General features: G+C 38.2%; 1 pseudogene; it reads right to left on the bottom strand.

Moving 5' to 3' along the window:
* LOC103922148 overlaps positions 1-20325 on the bottom strand; it is a 35164-nt pseudogene that overhangs the window by 4682 nt on the left and 10157 nt on the right.

Here is a 20325-nt window from a genome sequence, read left to right as displayed (position 1 = left end):
TTCCCTTCCCTCCCACTCGCCTACCCCCAGCCTAACTGGCCTTTAACGTGGAGGGGTTGGAGAGACAACTTTGATGCTGTGCAAGCACTGCTCAGCAGTAGCCAAAACACTGGTGTGTTATCAACACCATTCTAGCTACAAATAAAAAGCACAGCATTATGAGGGCTGCTATGGGGAAAGTTGACCAGTGTTTTAGAAAGTTTTTACCAGTGTTAAAGAGGAGTTTTAAATTTTCTACAAGAAAGACAGTAATTGAATCTCTATGATCCTGTTTGGATGCAGCTCTTCTCACTACTTGGATATTATATAAAAGATAAGCACAACCTTGCTTCCTTCTGTTGCTGTATAAACTTAGTTAAGTTCCCTGTAAAATAAAATTTTAAAAAGTATAAATCTACTTTTAAGTTTGTAACCTAAAATAGGAAGAAATACCTCTCTGCAGCTCGGTATAAAGTGCTTGAGAAACATAATTTACATCTTGTCCTTTTCCTCAACAGTTTCTAATTAATGTCTTCATGCAGCCATACACTAAATTTGCTGAATGACCACTGAGGGGTTCAGTATGTTGACTGCTCTGAATTGCCACTTGGGAAGCCAAAATCCTACAATGTTATTTTACATTCTTAGCCCAAGTCTTTCTGTCTGTATTTTCAGCTCCACAGTGGAAGTAGCTCAATTATACTAAATTCCCGAAGTTTTGCTTAACTAAACGTATTCAGCCCCTATCATCTCAGAATATACTACACTTTCTGTTAAGATGTGCCCCATGTTGTTTCACATCAATCCTATTTGGACATAAAACTATCAGGAAATATACCAAGACCAGAATTTGATCCTGTTTGTGTATTCTGAATAGTGACTTACATTTTTCTTGATAGCATTTCAAATAGAAGTATATTTTAACATATGTTTGTTTCTACGTTTTTTTATAAAACTATGAACTTCAAAGTTTATTGATTTTTCCCCCCTATAGAGAGCCTATGTTTAATTTTTAATCTACTAACATATGCTTTGTCGAAGCCTTCCTGATGACTGTTTATGACTAATGTATTGCTGCACACTGAAATAAAAAAGGCGTAGAAATCTAAATTCATAATCAAAATAAAATTTAAAAAATCTCCCAGACTAGTACAGTATTTTCTACAGGAATAATTGGAATAATATAAAAGATAATATATTATTAGGGTATCCTTTATTGCAGTGAAGAGAAGCAATAAAATGGCTTCATTTAGGCTTCTATAATCTCTGTACATCTGTCCACATTATCAAGGGAAAAGGAAAGAGAAGATCAGAATAAAACATAGGAATAGTAGATAATATGATACCTTTACTCTTGTACATCTTCATCTCTAGGGACAAATGTAATGAATGTGTGTTTAAATACTGCCATTCAAAAACCACAGTTATACACTTTCATGCCTTGAAGGTTAAACCATATTTTCACTTCTGACCATTTCTAAGCTATCTAGCTAATATCAGGTAATATGTCAGGTGATAATCAGAGGGCAAACAACAGCTGAGGAATATTCAGGAGGTTCATTTTAGCAAAGATGCTCTGGAGAATGAAAGAATACAAAGAATGTATTCAAGTTTTGAATTTCTGGCAATGCAAAAACATGTTACAGTACCTTTAGGAGCAGTGTTTCAAGGCAAAGAGAAATCTCATCTACTTTAAGTGTGTTCTTAAAAATGTCTGCTGTGGAATCAATAAGCTTAAAATCTTTAGAAAAATAATACTCCATTGTAATGGAGCTTATTAAAAGGAAACAAAAGGGAACACTTCTGTGTGTTGAACCATTGCCACCTGAGTGTATGTTATCAGGTTTTAACCTCCCCAAAGAGTTAGTTTGGATGTAGAATGCACAGAGTGAGCTCTAGTTAAAATTATAACATTAGAGCAAGCCATCAAGTTGTACTACATTGTTATTTACAGATTTCCTAATTAAATTCTTCAATATCAATGAATGCTTCATACCATATCAAACAACACCCAATAGCTTGCGTATAGCTTTTGTATGTTTTTTTCTCATTTAATTTTTGTGTTTATAGGTGAAATGTTTTATACTTACATTTCGTGTACTGTTGTTTCTCACCCTCCCCCATGTGGAATATGAATGAAAATATAGCTAGACCAGATTTGAGAATATATGACAAACCAAAAGATGTAAAAATACAAGGAAACGCCAAAACTAGTTAGGAAAAAGTCAGGAAACCATTCCTTTGCCATCCTATGGTCTGACTGAAAGTCCACTAAACATTTTCATTGGCTGCAGGCCATAATTAAACAGGTAAGAAATGGTAGCATAAGCAAAAAGTGGTTTTGTCTAACAAAGCTGAATGCCTCATTAATATCTTTTACCTTTTTCCTTTTCATTATACTGCTTAATCCAAAAAAGAATCAAAATTGGATCAAAGAGAATTCAAGTTGAACTTTGAGTTTGTATCTCAGCTCTGTGATTTGAGCTGTATTTCAACATCTCTGTAAAGTTATTCTACTGTTTTGACTTTGCAGTGGAAATCACTGCATAGGATCTACTTTTGCCATATCACTGAGAGAGGGGGAGAGAGAAATATGAGAAATAGAAAATTTTGCCTTTAGTAGGGAGTAGGCAGACATCTTACAGACAAGAAGGCCATTTACGTATTCTTTATGTTTGATCACTTTGAGATTGTATGAATGGACACAGAATCTATGAAAAATATATTTTTTTCTGTGCTCCGTGAAATAGCATTTGTCTAAAAGTGAAAGTACTGCTGTTCCAAAAGAAGCATTATCATGAGATTAGGACCAGGCTTCACATTTCTACGCATTTTAAAACAGTGCTGGTAACCTTTTATTCTCTAACAAATATTAGGTTGTTCAGCCCTTCTCTTTGTGCTCTGGTATGTCATGGGTATCAATTATCTACCCTAATATATTCAAAATGTACAGCCTGATATTTTTCTTTTAGATATAATATTTGTCACCTTTAATTTAGTAATGAAGAAAGAGTTAATAAGAAAAAAGCATCACAGTGCTCCATTTCTTAGATGATAAATTAAAAACAATTTACTGTATGAATTCAAATGTATATTAATTATAATCATGTATAAGTGGAAGAAGAAATAACACTGCAACAGTGTACAGTATTATTTAGTCCAAGAGCACTGGGTGGTCTTCATCAGACAAATAATATTTTTAAAGATGGTAGAAAGGAGGGCCCTGGGAACTACCAACCTGTCAGCCTCACCTGTGTGTTGGGAAGATCATGGAACAGATCCTCCTAGAAGGTAGGCAAAGGCACATGGAGGACAGGGAGGAGATTTAAGACAGCCAGCATGGCTTCACCAAGAGCAAGTCTTGCCTAACCAACCTAGTGGCCTTCTACAGTGGAATGACTACATCAGTGGACAGGGAAAGGGCTACAGATATCATCTATCTGGACCTCTATAAGGCCTTTGACATGGTCCCCCACAACATCCTTCTCTCTAAACTGGAGAGGTATGGATTTGACGGGTGGACTGTTCAGTGGATGAGGAATTGGTTGGATGGTCACATCCAGAGGGTAGTGGTCAACGACTGGATGTCCAGATGGAGATTGGTGAGGAGTGGCATCCTGCAGGGGTCCGTATTGGGACCAGTACTGTTTAATATCTTCATCAATGACATAGACAGTGGGATCGAGTGCACCCTCAGCAAGTTTGCAGATGACACCAAGCTGAGTGGTGCAGTTGACATGCCTGAGGGACCTGGACAAGCTGGAGAAGTGGGCCCATGTGAACCTCATGAGGTTTAACAAGGCCAAGTGCAAGGTCCTGCACCTGGGTCAGAGCAACCCGCGGTATCAGTACGGGCTGGAGGATGAAGGGATTGAGCACAGCCCTGGCGAGAAGGACTTGGGGGTACTGGTGGATGAAAAGCTGGACATGAGCCAGCAATGTGTGCTTGCAGCTCAGAAAGCCAACGGTATCTTGGGCTGCATCCAAAGAAGCATGGCCAGCAGGTTGAGGGAGGTGATTCTGCCCCTCTACTCCGTGCTGGCGAGACCCCACCTGGAGTAGTGCATCCAGCTCTGGAGTCCTCAGCACGGGAAAGACATGGACCTGTTGGAGCGGGTCCAGAGGAGGCCCATGAAAATGATCAGGGGGATGGAACACCTTTTCTATGAGGAAAGGCTGAGAAAGTTGGGGTTGTTCAGCCTGGAGAAGAGAAGGCTCCAGGTAGACCATATTCTGGCCTTTCAATACTTAAAGGGGGCTTATAAGAAAGATGGCGGCAAACTTTTTGCCAGGGCCTGTTGTGATAGGAAAAGGGGTAATGGTTTTAAACTAAAAGAGGGTAGATTTAGAGTGGGTAGAAGGAAGAAAATTTTTATGCTGAGGGTGGTGAAACACTGGCACAGGTTGCCCAGAGAGGTGGTGGATGCCCATCCCTGGAAACATTCCAGGTCAGGTTGGACGCGGCTCTGAGCAACCTGATCTAGTTGAAGCTGTCCCTGCCCCCGGAAGGGGTGTTGGACTAGATGACCTGTAGAGATCCCTTCCAACCCAAACTATTCTATGATTCTATGAACATAATTATACTCTTGGTTATACATATTTTTAATTTATTTGGGTTTCTTGTTTGTTTTAAGGATAATTTTAAATAAATTATACAGAAATATGTATTTCATGATTATTTGATTATATTTAAATCTGCACAATTCTGTTACTTTTGCTTATCTCTACACTTATTATGGTATACTTGGATGAAAGTGTAATCTACTGTCCTTCATAATGTCAGGTTATTTATTCTTCAATATTGTCTATACAGGTGAGGACTTTTTAACTCAGAACTAGTTGGCTAGCCATCCTCAGTGATGCTTTTTTCAGTAAGAATGGACCTTGCTAGCAAAAAAATTTGAGGTCAGCTTTTTGGAGTTTTTGATTTTCATATTAGTGACCATAACATTATATTGTTACCCTTTGAAATTCAATTTCTATCAATTTCTAGCAGATTTTGGGAAGACCTTATGAAAAATACCCATGTTGCTATGCCATCTTTCTTAAAACACCTATTTTAAGAATGTAAAGAAGAGAAATTCTAGTTTTGTCTGATAGTTTTGTGTCCTGGTTTTGGCAGGGATAGAGTTAATTTCCTTCCTAGTAGCTGGTACAGTGCTGTGTTTTGATTTAGGGTTGAGAATGTTGATAACACACCGATGTTTTAGTTGTTGCTAGGTAATGCTTACACTAGTCAAGGACTTTTTAGTTTCCCATGCTCTACTGACGGAGAAGGCTGCTGGTGCACAAGAAACTGGGAGGGGGCACAGCCAGGACAGGCCGGGACAGCTGACCCCAACTGACCAAAGGGGTATTCCATACCATATGACGTCATGCTCAGCATGTAAAGCTGGGGAAAGAAGAAGGAAGTGGGGGGGACGTTTGGAGTGATGGCGTTTGTCTTCCCAAGTAACCATTACACATGATGGAGCCCTGCTTTCCTGGAGATGGCTGGACACCTGCCTGCCGATGGGAAGTAGTGAACGAATTCCTTGTTTTGCTTTGCTTGTGTGCGCAGCTTTTGCTTTTCCTATTAAACTGTCTTTATCTCAACCCATGAGTTTTCTCACTTTTACCCGTCCAATTCTCTCCCTCATTCCACTGGGGGGGAGTGAGCAAGTGGCTGTGTGGTGCTTAGTTGCCGGCTGTGGTTAAACCACAACATATTGATACATTTATTATTTATCTTTTAATAATGACATTTGTTTCAAAACCTTTTGGCATCCTACCACTGGATGCCTACCTACTGGTATTCAGTATTTTCCTGCTACAATTACTACTTCTTTGGCATAATGAGGAGAGTGAGGTTCTAATCACTTACTCCAGTCTTATTTGGAAGAAGAGATTCCAGATTTCCTACAGTCCAGATGGGACTGGCAAGAGTTATGGAACTTAAATGATGAGTGAATAATAGATATGAAGCTCAAGTTTGTCATTTAGTTATAATTGTGGTGTAGCTGTGTACCAGGACTGTGCCTCTGTGCACATGCAATGCTCTTGTCCTTAGTTCCCAGGGTGGTCCAGGACCTCTCCGGACAGTCACCTGTTAGCAGACTGAGTGGAAAGGACTATCTTGAAACTGTGTGACTGACTGGACCTTAGCAATTAAGTATGTGATGGATTGTTTGTTATATCCATCTCCCCAGAGAACTCCCCAGAGGAAATATTGGATGGTTCTGGAAATCCTCCCCCCCTCCATCTCTGACTGCCAATGTGTCTGGTCCAATCTGTGTGCTTAAATTCATTGATTATCTTCCTGTGTAGAGTGTCCCAAAGGATCCCTTAGGTCATTCCTGATGCAGAGTGATCAGATTGGACATATATAAGATGTTTTTAAATAGTCAATAGAAAATGTTTCTGCAGAAATGCTCAGTAGGACAGTCTTTTGTACGTAGTTATCATGTTTATGAGATGTTTTGTAGACAGCTATTATGTATCAATATCAATGAATTGCATGTATGTGGGTGGTCACACAGGTCCACAGACCAGCTGGATTATAAGAACTGAGAGGAAAAGCAGTAAAGGAATCCCTCTGAATTCAGCTGATATGACCACTGCAAGGACCCTTGCAAATCCTGTTGCCAACAGACAGCAACTGGCTGTCCTGTTAGGGAGTTTTGATTGCCCATGTGAGTGTTACTCTGTTCCAGGATCCCAAAAACTTAGTTCTGGTTTAACAAGCACTTAAATGTTTAGCATCTGTGTAACAGGTTCATTAGCCACTAGCCCATTGGCTATCCCAGAATTTATGTCTCCAAGCAGCTTTTGTTAAAAACTGTGAAAGGTTTCAGGTAAAACTCAGTTTAATTCAGATTAAACATTCCTCCACTTCTGAGGAAATAGCAATTTCTTTAGGATTGAATATAGATAGTCATGCTATTTTGTGTATACAACCTCCATTATGCTTAAATGAGCAAGTCATGTATGCTTTCTTTTGATTTCTTTCCCTCCCACTGAAGCTTCTCTTCTCTGTAATGATGATTAAATCAGATCCTTCTTTTCTGTTGATGAAATACTGAAAACAATCAGAAGATGTAAAGCAAAGGTGTGGCTGATAATGTTACAAACAAAAAAGGACAGGCCCATGGAGGACACAGTCAGAAAGTTAGAGCAAACCATTGTTCATTCCCTCATAAGACACAAAAATACAGTCCACTGGATGTTAATAATATTCTAATATAGAAATAAACAAACAAGTAAAGCACAAGCAAGGTGAAAGAACTGAAAAGCCATTAGACAGTTAATGAGATTTTGTCCTAGTTTATGATTTTAAGCCTGGCCAGTAAAGTCAAAAAGGAGCCACTCACCAAGTCTAGTTTACATTTTCTCATTACCATACACCGCTTTGTTACTCCAGCAATAAGTCAAGATATTCCATCAGACTTAAATAGTTTGGCTTCTGGCAAGAAGCACAATGGACTATAGGTTAATACACTATATTTTATTTTTCAAAATGGTCCAATAGTAAATACTATTATGACAGTGACAGCAACAAAATAATAATAATGAACTGAATGCAATGCTTATGAAGAAAATCTACTCTTTGAAGTGGTGAGAAAAAATAACTTTTCAATACTCTATGGAAAATTACCTGTGGATGAATGTTTGTGTAGATTTTTTGCTAGAAAAGTAATTCTTTCTTTTCTTCTGAATTTGTACTTAATTTCAACTATTCTTAAACACTTTTTTCTTTGCTGAACTTAATTATTTTAGCAGAACTTCTGCATGAGTGTGTCAGAAAAACCTCAGAAATATATTCAGCAAAGATATCTTCTTTTGTTCTTTTATGTTTCTCTACTTTTGATCATTTTGTTGAACTGTACATGTTAAATAATTATTTTGAACCTAATAATTTTATATGGGAGTTAGTTTGATGTTTATTGTTCAAAAAACATTTTGCTGCAATTAATTTTGTGAAATTTGTTACCAAATTATTTATTATTAATTATGAAGATTTCACAGGAAATACTGATGGAATGTAATGGCATATATGGATTTAGTCTTGAGCTAAAGATAGTTCTGGAAGGAGCCATATTTGTTGTAGTATTAGCCATTTTCTTAAATTCATTAGCTGTTTAACTTACTGGAATATCACTAGTAAGTCATACAAATATTCTAAGCATATCTTATGGGGGATAAATTTGATATTCTGTCTAAAAAATGTCTAGTTTCAATCAGAAAACTATTTTGTTAACAGAACAGAGGAATTCATTTTCCCATGAAAATGTGAAATGGTCCTGGATATCCTGGATATCCAGTTTAAGATGTGTGTTTGAATACATTATTTGTTCAGCACAGGAGTGTTGAACTACTCACCTCCTGAGGTATGTATGAAGCACTTTTTTTTTTCTAGGGTGAAAAACGTGGCTAGAGATCTGAGAAAAAACCTACTTTTGACAGTTATAGCAGCAAGATTTTATCATGGAGATGTATGATTTTACATTTACAAAATAAATAAAATTTGAAGATGTTCTTAATGGTTAAGAGATCAAAAGGAAACCTTTCAAGAGAGAAATATTTAAAAAAAAAAAATCTCTTTTTCTTGATTTGTTAATATTACAAGGTGTCCAAGGCACAGGCCAAGATTTCAGTTTGTATTCCAGACCTATAGCTTTCTGTTCAAAGAGAGAACTGTGAGTCCTTAACTAGAATGGCAGTGAAATTTGTGTTCATTGACAAGATGAATCGGAGAAAATATACAGGGGGACAAGCTGTCCTTTTATAGGCTGAAATCCACCCAGCTCATATCCTATTTCAGATAGTGACCAACTGCAAGCACCTCTAGGTGCTTTATCTTGCCTTGCCTTGCCTTGCCTTTGCCTTGCCTTCTGACCCTGCATCATCTCACCACAGCTCATTTGAAAATATGTAGGAGATATGCAGGACAGGGCACTAAAATACAGATGTTATGGCAATTACAGAATCCAAATAAAATGTAAATATAGAAGCCAGAGGTCACCATTTTCAGAAAGGTAGAATAGGTGCTGCAGAGAATGCCTAGAATGACAGAAGAATAAAAGACAGAGTAATATATGTAGAAAAAGTGGTGTAAATAATGGTGGAAAAGCAGAACAGGAGAAATCATGTGGAAGGTGAACAGCAAGGAAGATTATAACCTAGATCTGTGTTATCAAGTATCAGGCTAAAGAGGGAAGGGGTTGCATGTGGAAGCAATAGGAGCTGAAAGGTGAGAAAGGAAAGGTAACCTGGAAGGATAAATTAAGTGAGTGGAAGGAAAAGAGAGAATAAAACAGAAGAGTAAAAATAGAAGGCAGATAGAGTGTGGGAACATTAAACTATTATAGAAGTTTTCTGTCTGTAAACATATACAAATATATACATTCAAATGTATATGTTCAAACACTGAACAGGCTTCCTAGAGAGGTGGTCGATGCCCCAGGCCTGTCAGTGTTTAAGAGGCATTTGGACAATGCCCTTAATACTATGCTCTAACTTGGCCAACCCTGAATTAGTCAGGCAATTGGACTAGATGGTCATTGTAGGTCCCTTCCAACAGAAATGGTCTATTCTATTCTATTCTATTCTGTTCTGTTCTGTTCTGTTCTGTTCTGTTCTATATACAAACAGAGCCTAGAAGAATTCTACAATGAAACTTCTTAATATTTTCTGTCTTGTACAGTTTGTTTTCACCATCAATCTGATGATGTAGCACACTAATACGTTGTCCTGGTTTTGGTTGGGATAGAGTTAATTTTCATCCTGGTAGCTAGTATAGTGCTGTGTTTTGGATTTAGCATGAGAATAATGTGATAACACACTGATGTTTTACTTGTTGCTAAGCAGTGCTTACACAGAGTCAAGACCTTTTCTGCTTCTAACACCGCCTCACCAGTGTGTAGATTGGGGTGCACAAGAAGTGCACAAGGAGGAGACACAGCTGGGACAGCTGACCCCAACTGGCCAAAGGGATATTCCATACCATATGATGTCATGCTCAGCATATAAAGCTGGGGGAAGAAGAAGGAAGGGGGGATGTTCGGAGTGACGACGTTTGTCTTCCCAAGTAACCATTACGTGTGATGGAGCCCTGCTTTCCTGGAGATGGCTGAACACCTGCCTGCCGATGGGAAGCAGTGAATGAATTCCTTGTTTTGTTTTGCTTGCGTGCGTGGCTTTTGCTTTCCCTATTCCGATTCTCTCCCCCATCCTGCTGCAGGGGGAGTGAGCGAGCAGCTGTGTGGTGCTTAGTTGCTGGCTGGGATTAAACCGCGACATACATCATCACAACGACAGCACTATGATGATATACTACACTAATAAATCATCAGAATAACTGTGATAAGAGCTGTCACTCTGGTGGTACATTAGTCTGGTCCATCATAAAAGAAATGTATTCCAAACAGATGTAATATAGATATCACTAATTTTTTTTGCTGTTGCTTATTTATTAATTCACTTTTGTAGAAGACAATATCGAAAATAGAATGTTTTTTGAATTACATTAAGTAAAAAACAATAAAATAATGTTAAATAAAGAAAGGAATATTTGGGTATATACAATAAATGAGGAAATGGGAGCTCAACCACTAACTATAAAACTTCAAAATAACAAATGCTACCACTTCTCATTAAAATGAATCTAAAACTTCCACTAACATATTCAAGTGTTTTCAAGTGTTTCTCCATAAGTAATTATTTGATATCCAAACTCACACTTGTAATAACTTATTTCTACATGTATTAATGTACATTAAAAAGCACAATAATCCAAAGCAGATATAATTGTCAATGTAATAAAACAGGGAAGTTCTCCTAGGTAAAGAATGTATCTTCATATGTATCTGGAAAGCCTGTAATATCCCAGTGATATATATTGTTATCAGCACCAGTGTTTCTGAAAGGGTAAATAACCTAAAGTATGCCTGAATTTGACTTTATGAGCTCAAAGAGAAAATATTAATCAATGCTTCTGACACTAAGTTGCCTCATTGCTGTATCATTGCACCCTACATGGAATAGTAAGAGTGGATAATAATCTGTAGGGTTCACCATGCTTGGCAGCCTCTCAGTGATGTTGCAAATGTGAGCTCCTGGTAGGCGGCAATTTTTTCTAGAGAAATTGTCTGGAAAACAAATGGGTGCTTCGGTGCCTCTCAGTAAGGAATCTGCAATTACTAATACTTTACACACTCCTCTGGCGACACCGGTTCTAATGTGAGTAAGTGGTTGGATCAATTTTGCATGGTCAGCTTCTGCTGGATCCAGTCCATTGCTCACATGCTCTTCATTCTTCACCCCCGGAGCATCATATCTGTTATGTAGGAACACTTCAGAGGAACGGGGAAGGTTCTTCCTTCTACCCCAAGCAGGGACAAGGGTCTAGTCTCCTTCATCTCATGAGTTACTAGTGTCAGACACCTCGAGGTTGACTTCAGGTTTACCTTCCCCTTGCACAGCCTTAAGTTTGGGCTGTAGCTCAGCCTGACACAGCATGCAATACCACGTATCTATCTCCTGATCACAGTCCTGGGTACTTGTACTGCCTGTTGAGCAACTTTTGTAACATAGCTACTCCTTTGAAGAGTTCTTCTAGCTGGGTGCACTTGCAGCTAGGATATCCACCACTGCCTTCAGGTGCTAGAGGGACTTCCAGGTGCTGGGGCTCCAAGCAGCCTCAGGTCTGATCAGTCTTTGGGAGGTCTGTTCAGGTGGAGATGTCAGCATAGCTAGGCTGTAGAGCTTCTGTCTGGGTTTCAGCCTCAGCCTTGCAGTTGCGGCAGGTGGACACCATTTTCTTTCAGCAGGTCACAGTCACCTTGTAGTTTTATAAAATGGTAATTCTTTTGACAGATGTCATCCTTCTAATTCTAATTACCTGGAGACCTCAAGCTTCCAGGTACATGTACACAGCCACTGGGTAGCTGGGGTGATTGTCAGGATTGCAGCCTAAGCCTGTGGGTGAGCAGAGCAGGCAGCAGCCTGACAAAGGGCAGAGTGTACCACCCTGCATATGCAAACTGCGAATGCTGCTCCCTGTTTGCACACCCTGGCCACTGACTCTCCCTAGGAACTTGTTATATGTGGCCACCCGCAGTTTGAACTGGCTGCAGGGACCGCCAGCACTGCCCCACTCTTGCCTGCCCCTCTCACAAGGCTTGTTGCCTGCCAGCTGGTCCCTCCACACACAGCCCCTGCCTTTACCAGTTAAAGTTCTATAGTGTTTAAGCCATACACTTGGTAGTCGTGTTAACTGTGAGATGATACATTATACAGTGTCCTATTTAATTGCATTGGAATAATCTTAGTTTAAGAAGATCAAAATCATATAGAAATGTAGTTTTTATTCTGCTGACTAGTATTTCTATTTTTTTTAAAACTTTCTGATAAGCTTTTACGCTGACTTGGGTATTTCTACTTGGTATTTTTCATACTCAGCATTCTTTGAGATCTTAAAGCATGAATTGAATATATTTTAGCAAGCATCAATCTGTCACTCTGCTGGCAATTAATTAATAGCCAGACAAAATCCTTGGAGCACTACATATTTAGTTTATTGATTTTTGTGCAATATTGCATGTTATAGCTCACTATACAGACTTTCAGTGGTCATACATAGAAACTGCATTAACTGCTGACAAGTCTGCTCCTTATATTAAAGAAAAATGTCTAGAAAGAATGGAGCAATAAAATTTAGATGAAAGTTGGATGATTAGAGATCAGAGCAAAGAGTATTTGAGGAAAAAATAAGTAAAAACATTCATTGTTAAAAGAATCCAGTATCATGTCACTTTATTTTAATACACTCTAAATATCAGCATCAACACCACTTTGTTTAACGTGGGAGCTAGAAAAGCTTTCTCTTTCATTTTACCAGTGCCTACTAATTTAAAATGAAGTCCTACAATATAAAGAAGATGCTAACATTTATAGACTCAACAGAGATACTAATTTTATTACAGATTATTTTCTCCATATCTTGCCCCAGGTAGCTACTCAATTTTCCACAGGTGATATTCATCTGCTTTTCCCTCTCTCTATGAAGGCTAATGGATTCATTACCTTTCCTATTGCTGGCATCCCTTTCTGTTCCCCATTTGCCAACTGTCCTTTTGTCAAATTATTTAACTGATTAAGATAATTAAGTTAAATCCCAATAAATTGCATACTTAACTTGATGTTTGCAGCTTTTGAAGAAGGGCCTGTTTGTCCTCCTCCCACAAAATGTATGTTTCTTGCCAGCAATCTCACAATTCTTGAGTTACTGAAACCATTGTAACTGTAAGATACCAGTGCGTGTAAAAGAAAAAATGAAGTGAAATAGCGGTAAATTCACACAGAGGGTAAGAAGAAAACAATAAAAAAGAAACAAACAAACAAAATCTTATATTTTAACTAAGATTCAAATCACACTCTTGAGGCAAATTAAAAGGATTAAATGGGGGAGGACAAGTTGTACTGAGTGTAGGTGGTGAAGTGTTGGCAGCGGAGAGCCATAGAGGTGGCCTCTATGAGGAGAGGCCATGGGCTGTCCTGTGCCGGACACAGTCATTTCCAGCCGGCTCCAACCAACCCACCACAGGGCATGGCTGAGCCCCTCAGCCAAGATGGTGGCACCTCTGGGAAAACTTATTTAAGAAAGGGCAAAATGCTGCACAACAATGTGAGGAGTGAGGAAAAAACCCTGTGAGAAACAGCCCTATGAACACCAAGGTGAGAGAAGAAGGAGAGGGAGGAGGTGCACCAGGGCAGAGATTCCCCTGCAGCCTGTGGAGGACCCATGGTGGAGCAGGTATTTCCCTGCAAGCCATGGAAAGGACCACAACAGAGCAGATAGCCACACTGCAGCCCATGAAGATACTATGTTGGAGCAGGCTCTTGGCAGAAACTGTGGCCCATGGAGGACCTACACTGGTGCAGTCTGTTCCTGAAGGACTGCAGCACATGGAGAGGACCCACGCTGGAGCAGGGGAAAAGTGTGGAGAGGAAGAAGCATCAGAGAGGAACGGTTATGAAGAGATTCTGTGTGAGCAAAAGCATGTGGGGACCTGATGCCACGTACTTCATGAAGAGCGCAGGCTTCCTGCACTGCCAGTGGAAAGGACAGATCTGTGGAGGGTTCAGGGAAGTTGAGCTAGAAGCTATTCAGAGATATCCAGAGAACTGAAAGCATCTGTCCTCCCATGCTTCCCTGGAAGTTTGAAGATGGAGAAGCCTGAGGAACCTCATGCAAATAGATATATATGATACACTTTCTTATGGAATGCCTTACATATTTATGAATTGACCAAGGAAATCTCAGATCTGGGTGAGACAGCTTAAACTGAAAGACATCAAAATGAATGTCGTTCCTTCCCAGTAAGTTGATGCACACTAGGTCCTTCAGCCTAGTCCAGTTTCTTGTTCAGCAAGTTCAGTGCTTTCCTGGATTGCAGCACAGCCCACACCATTCCCTCTGGTCACTTTTGAGGCTTGACTTCAGAACCGCTGCTTACCAAAGGCAGACGTGTGGTTCTGTAGGTATCTCCAAGAGTGTATGCACACAGCCATCTTCCTGTTTGCTACATCTCAGTCCTGACATTCCATTAACTTCCAGGAAGAGGCAGTCTCTTCCTTCTAAACATTTCCAGCAAATTTAGTTTGCCACAGATTGGGTATGGCAAACATCCTCCTAAGCAATTCTTTCAAACACAATGCACTTGACCTTCATGTAAGTTGTGAACAAACAAATTAAATGGGCATATGCTCCTCACAGAGTTATTTGACGGAAACAGACAAGCTTCTGGATTCATAATGTAGACTATATAACTGGAAAGTAATAAATTCCAGCGAAGTATTTTGCTTTGTTGCTGTTGTTCATACTGGTTTTATTGGTAACATTCACAGTGCAAACAAGATTCCAGGACAGGCTTAAACCGAAGTAAGAACCCAAGCTGAGAGTAGTCCTTCATTTGCACTTTACAGACAGAGTTAAATTCCCAAATATATCTCTGTTCTTTTTATTTGTTTGTTATATCCTGGACAGGCTTTGTTAACATAGTCATTATTTCATGGCCCAAAACTCCAGGCTTAATCAACATAGTTCCACCAATGTCTGGAGATTTGTCATGATTTACATTAGCTTAGAATATGTAATTTGTGTGCAGAGGTGTGAAAGGTGGACACAAGTGCTGCTGTTTAAAAAAAAAAAAAAAAGAAAAATTGATGAATAATGCATGAGAGGTCTATGCCTTCACAGTTTCTATGGGTAGGCAGTCCTCCTAAATACCAATGATGTGTCCCATATGGCAGTGGAGATTACCTGAGCCGCTGAGCTCCTCTCACCAGAACACCTCAACCCTCCCTCATTGACCATGAGGTTCCCTCTGTAGTCACCAGTCTCAAGACACTCTTCTGGGGGAGGATACTCATCTGTTTCTCCTGTAAATTCTGCTACAGTCCCAATGTGGGACTGAGATCTCCAGTCTCATCCAAAGATGACAGAGATTTTGCACAGTATACATGTGCAAATAATGTAAAAAATGCAAATAAAATAAACATGCAAAGATAATTATTACAGCACCTTTGCAAAAGTAAAATGTTTTTATCTTTTCCTCTGAAAGGGTATAAACCACAGTTTTCATTTGCCATTCTACTCACCAGACTAAAGAGATACACCCCAGCCCTCTAGATAAAGCTTGCCTCCCTGTGCATCCAGGAATGCAATGGTGATGAGTCAAAAAAAGACATCAGTCTAACCCACACAGCAGAATGGAAAGGAGCTTCAGATCCCTGGATAGTATCCGGTTTTATTCAAAGTGTGGCATTCCACTCAAGAACAAGTAGAACTTCACTGCACTCTAAATAGTCAATAAAGCAATATCAACAATGTTTATTTTGTATGAAGTCCAAAAGATTCTTTATCATGAAGAGTGAAAGCTTAAAGTGATCATTTTTAATGACAAAGCCTAATCTTAATTTTATGTATCTTGAATTTAAAAGAAATTTGTAAACTATTGATAATGCTAAATCAAGTGCTTTTTGTGGACTGAGGAATTTATTGACAAATACACACAGTAGAAGCATTTAACTTTAAATGAGTTGCAGCATTGCCGTGGACTGACAAATACAGTGATACTACGCGACTACTTCGTGATAGACAAAAGCTTCAGTAAATCAGATCATACTGCATATTTCTGAAGTTAGCACATACATTATTAAGCACTTCCATATTGTGCCATCAGAGTCCATTAAAAACTGAATTCCCTTTTTTCCAGTTGGAAAAATTCTGATATTTTAGCATTTATAAAATTGAGGTACTATTTTCAAATGCTGAAATTTTCAGTGGTGTGTGAAACTCCAATATGTAGCTGTTTGGAAATACTTAAATAATTAAATACTACTTTTAGATAATTTTAAACAATTCAGTCTATTTTGTGCTTAGTTCTCATATTTCCTCATGAAGTTAACATCTGAGTATCTCTTTTGCTCTTTTAATTGTACACAAAATGATTTTTTTTAAATGATAATTTTTTTATTATGATTTTTGCAAAGCTTTGTTTTTCATTAAAAAACATGTTACAAGAAAATACCAATGATCTTCACTAAAATTGTTAGAGAGATTTATTCTTAACCTAATGGAACTTGCAATACAGTTGTATTCCAATTCCTACAAACAAGTTGTAAAAACAGATAGTTTTTATTTTATCCTGTGTTCATGACCAGGGTTTTTTAGTGACTCCACTGTGGCATTTATGGTAATATAAATTGCTCAGGCTTTACAAAATATTTATAAGGTGGCTCCTGTTGGGGTTTTTTTTGGTATTATGAAGTGCTTTAATTTCTAGGTAAGGTAATATGGCGAACAACTTGCCAGCAGTTTGCACTGCTGAAACAGCTCGCAGAAGCAATTTATAAAACCAGAAAGAGAAAAGCAGAGGAACACTTATGTAATACAATAAATTTTCTTTCTTTTCTGTTCAGCTGGTTATTTCCAAATATAACTTTTGACCTGTCCTCTTCTTTTAGAACATGTTGCAGTGTTTGTGTTATTGCTAAGTACAGCACATGAAGACACAAAAAGCACAAATATATGTGTGTGTGTGTGCGTGTGCACACAAATTAGAATTGTAGCAATGATGTGATGAATGATTGAAAGAGAATTCATCAAACTGTGTCACTGGATATAAATTGCTAGATGTCTGACAGTTAAGTTATTACTCTTACTAATTTTTCCAAGTTTCTTAAATTATTGTCAAAGAAATCTGCTAGTGATAAACCCAACACCTTGTTTCTTGAATATTGAGTAGACTTATTTGTATCGGGGACTATTTCCAATATGCCTTACAGTTAGCCTTATAGTCCATTTTGCAGACATTTTGGAACTCTGCAACTCATGGTGTATTCACAATATCTGCATACGACTTGAAATGCCTCACAGAGACAACTTCATATACTCCCCCCGCAGTGGGATGGAATGTAAGCATTACCTAGCAACAACTAAAACATCGGTGCCTTATCAATTTTGTTCCCATCCTAAATCCAAAACACAGCACTGTACCAGCTACTAGGAAGGAAATTAACTCTTTTGGTGCTGTGCCCCTGATGGTGTATTCACAATATCTGCATACGACTTGAAATGCCTCACAGAGACAACTTCATATGTTAATTGAGTAAAGATTTCTAATATCAAAAGTTTTCTGTGTGGTTCAAATATGATTCCTCTTGCATGTCTGTGAGTCAGTTCAAGTATATGGCTATGGAAGTACATAAAATGCATGTGACACTGTATGAATAATTACACAATCAGATACACTGCCATCATGCTATATATTGAGATTTTTTAGTTTGTTCAAACAAACAAAACAATTTATATATTCCACGGAGTATTATACAGATTAGAGAAGGCCCTATTACATTACTGTGACAAAAGTAGACAAAAAGTATGGTCAATGCCTAATGGATACATTTGTATGATGGTTTTGTGCATTGGTATCATGAAATTTATAAATTTTTCAGTTCAAATTTTTTCTTCCTCCACTTCTTGCCTGCAGCTTAGAGCAAACTGATCTAAGTGTAGTTGTGTTTTGGGGGCGCTTGGGTGTGTGGTTTTTTTAGTGTAGAACTATACTTTATCAAAAAGGTTCTCAAAAAACCAGGAGATGAAGAATTAAAGAAGCAGAGGTGTAAATTATGAAAAATCTCCAAACACACACACCTCAGATCTCTAAAATTTAATTTCATCCCCCTCAACTTTACATTACCTATAAAGATATTTTAAGGAGGGAGCGTTCGTGAAAATAAACAGAGAGCAAGGAAACGTATGCAATGAAACCTAGCGATATGACTACAGATAAACTGTGACTCAAAATAATAGGGGAGAACAAGATAATTGTGATGGAAAAGGTTTAAGACCAAGTTGCTCAAGTTGTCTAGGTACCTGTTCAAATAATCAATGCAACATAACTTAGTCTAAAATCTACATTTGCTCAGATGAATTATGCTACATTGAATTAGTCCAAAATGAGATAAAAATAATCTCTCCCAAGCAGCTTGGCTTAACTATTAAGCACCTAGCCCCAGAAAATTGTTTTAATATGGCCATCATAGTTTCATGGGCTACCTTTATATTTATTGCAATGAGACAGATGTCTCAGAGGAGTTATGCATAGAGCTTCTCCCCTCATGTTGGCATATCCAATTTTTTTTGTTGTTTTAGTAATATGGCTGTATGAAGAGTCCACCTCTATGAGGAATGTGAATGCCAGTACAGCTTTTTGCGAAAGCAGTCGGTTACAGCCAGGCAACAGAAATTCCAAGTAGAAATGTTTCAAACTTCTGTCCCTTAATAATTTTGGCCCTCTGAATCAGGACCCCACACACATAACACTCAAAGCACTGAATACTTTAATGAGGAGGGGCACTAAAAGGTCATGGGCAATTTTTCTGAAGTTAGTTAATAGGCCCATCTTGTTCTTAATTTCCTATTGAACATTTAGACTGAGGAGGAATAAAGGCAAGATCCTAGTCTATAAAGAATGAAGGAGCTTACACTGAGAAGGAAGAGGGTCTTAGGTTACAGGTCCATTTCAGGTTTGTTTATAAATTTTACATTTAAGCAGTAACTGGAAAAAAATGGGTGAACATCACTGGCAGCAAGAAACCCAAGGTTCTCCCTCTGTCTCTGGAAACTCTCTCTCCAGTCAGCTCAGCTCTCTACAACTCTATCTGTTTCTGACTTAGTTTAATTACAGTAAATCCTTCTCATTTGACTTCAGGAAGTGGAAGTTTACTTCAACACTATATTCTTAGCCGGTCACATGTGGTCACTACTGTGGGCAATGTTTCTTAATTCAAGATACTTGACTTTGACCCACAAGAAAGATTTTTTTTAAATTGACATGCATAAACAACTTAATTCTGGTCTGGCTTAGAGACAATAAAAGTTTTACAAGTGACCCAAAGTACAAGTAGACTTACAAGCAATTGTCAGAAGCATTGATGATCTTTTTTCAGTATCAATAGTATATACGTATCAGCCAGCCACTAATTTACAAGGAGCTAAGGTGTAAGAAGGATGTGGTCCTTGCTATTAGAATAGCAAGATTTTCCAAGAGGAGGTTCCAGGTTTTTTTTCAAGTTGGGTGTGGGTTTGGTTTTTTGGGGTTTTTTTTAGTTGTTTTGGTTTGTTGGGGGGTTTTTTTCAGTAGTTTTTAAGATGTGGCCTCTTGATAGCATAGATTAATGTTTTGTTAGCATAGTCTATGCATCATATGCATCTAGCTCATTTACACTAACAGAATAGCCACAAATACATTATTGTCCTAAGGTTTATGAATAGTTCACTCAAAAAATAATGGTCTGTTACATACATACTTGTGTATACATTCAATTTTTTTTCAACAACTTTTTATTAATATCTATTCAATTATGGCAATATCACTGCCACTTTTTTTTTTTCCAGTTAAGACACAAAATTCTACAGCTCTGAGCAAAAGCAGAACTTGAACATTGTATTTGTGTCTCCTGGTGGCCACAATGTCTTGAGGCAATTTCAACCACTACATCCCTAATTTGTCCTTAGAAAAACAGGAAGATTGCTCAGGAATTCTCTGGAAACAAACCAGGTGTTCTCAGGCTGTCATCCTGGTTTTTGGAATGTTTCGTATATCTCAGATGTCCATTTACCAAGCACAAAAAAGGCAACTCTACGGCAGATCAATGCATCATTATTCAGCTTTGTGGCTTATGATGCCAATTACTTTTTCATGATGGGCCAATAGCCACAGGTTTAAAGCCTATAAATCTTTGATAGCCATATAATTCAAAGTTAATTACTGTGATATGGAGAAACCAGAGGGGTTCAAA

Source organism: Pygoscelis adeliae, unplaced genomic scaffold, assembly GCF_000699105.1.
Source record: "Pygoscelis adeliae isolate BGI_AS28 unplaced genomic scaffold, ASM69910v1 Scaffold37, whole genome shotgun sequence".
NCBI classification, from domain to species: domain Eukaryota; kingdom Metazoa; phylum Chordata; class Aves; order Sphenisciformes; family Spheniscidae; genus Pygoscelis; species Pygoscelis adeliae.
The sequence above is the reverse complement of the archived record's forward strand: the minus strand, read 5'-3'. Positions and strand labels throughout refer to the sequence as shown.